Source organism: Pseudophryne corroboree, chromosome 7, assembly GCF_028390025.1.
Source record: "Pseudophryne corroboree isolate aPseCor3 chromosome 7, aPseCor3.hap2, whole genome shotgun sequence".
NCBI lineage: Eukaryota > Metazoa > Chordata > Amphibia > Anura > Myobatrachidae > Pseudophryne > Pseudophryne corroboree.
The window spans coordinates 382,227,319-382,228,506 of record NC_086450.1 but is presented as its reverse complement, the minus strand read 5'-3'; the positions used below and the strand labels follow the sequence as shown (position 1 = coordinate 382,228,506).

Genomic DNA, 1,188 nt, shown 5'->3' with positions numbered 1-1,188 from the left:
GTGTGTTGTAATGTGAATAAGGTAGACTATGTGGTGCAATGTAAGATTGTGCTATTGTGTCGTGAAATATGAAATTTGGGTACTATTGTGTAGCCACACCCCTTTCTTGTGAGACCACACACCCTTTTTTGCTGAGCGTGCCATAGGCATGCATTGTTCTTTTCTAGGGTATGGGAGTGAGGGCGCCAAACACCCTAGCATCGCTGCGGTCCCTCTTCCTCCCCTTCATTGCAACTCCTCCATCCCTAGGCTCGGACTCCAGGCCTCCTTCCAGTGGCTCCACCTCCAGGGGCGCCAAAATGAAATTAAACCTTGCCCCCCACCCAACATAAAACATTCTGACACCCCTGTCTACACCTCTGCCTGTGGCTCATCTATACTGCTGGAAATGCTGCTTCCGATCATCTTTGAATGAACAGCAGGGCAATGATAAAGGAAAACCTCTATTACGTCTATTGTGAAGAATGATGTCCTTTAACACTCATGACTTGGAACATTGTATACAGTTTTTCTCCCAAAAAATAAATTCTCCAGTGGCCTGCCGGACCTCTAATCCAGCAAGTGTGCCTCTCGTGCTTCGAAAATCCTCCACTATTTAAATATTGTGTATTTTCTCTTGTCTCCTATGGACCTTTATTTTTACAATCTCTGAAAACCAATGACATTATTCAGCATGAGTTGCAGTATTGCTAAAAATGCAAAACTGCAGCTACCGACGACCGCAACGCTATCCCCGCAATTTAAGGGTAGCCCCCTGCCTTGCGCAGCCTAGCTGAAAAGGCAGGTGTACCGCCGCCATTTAAAAAAAAAATTTGAACGGCTCCAGACACGCCTGTGTTTTCCCGAAATGCCCCCCCAACGATGCGACACTGCCCACCCAACGACCGCCGCTGTCAATAATATTGCGAATGCAGCCTTCCAGGGTGCGACTGCAATATGATCGCACATACATTGCGGCCAATGCACGTGCGCAGTACTGCACGGGTCGGGAGAATGTGAACGCAGTGCATCTCTGACCCGTGATGAATGAGTTTCTAAGGCCATAGCGATGTTGGATTTAGGCATACTAACTGAAGAAATATGAAGAGTCTTAAAGTAACATCCCATTATTCTAGAAGCTGGTTGTGCTTATAGACAAGATGGAGCCTGTTGCATCAAGTTTGGGCACTGAGCTTCACTTCTTCATCC

The 1,188-nt window shown here is 46.9% G+C and overlaps 1 long non-coding RNA gene across 1 annotated transcript in view; it reads left to right on the top strand.

Moving 5' to 3' along the window:
• Window positions 1-541, top strand: part of LOC134943751 (uncharacterized) — a 5,109-nt gene extending 4,568 nt beyond the window's left edge. The window contains exon 3 of the long non-coding RNA XR_010181723.1: window positions 250-541. This is a non-coding gene — a long non-coding RNA (uncharacterized LOC134943751). The remainder of the gene's footprint in view (window positions 1-249) is intronic.
• The last annotated feature ends 647 nt before the right edge of the window (window positions 542-1,188 follow it).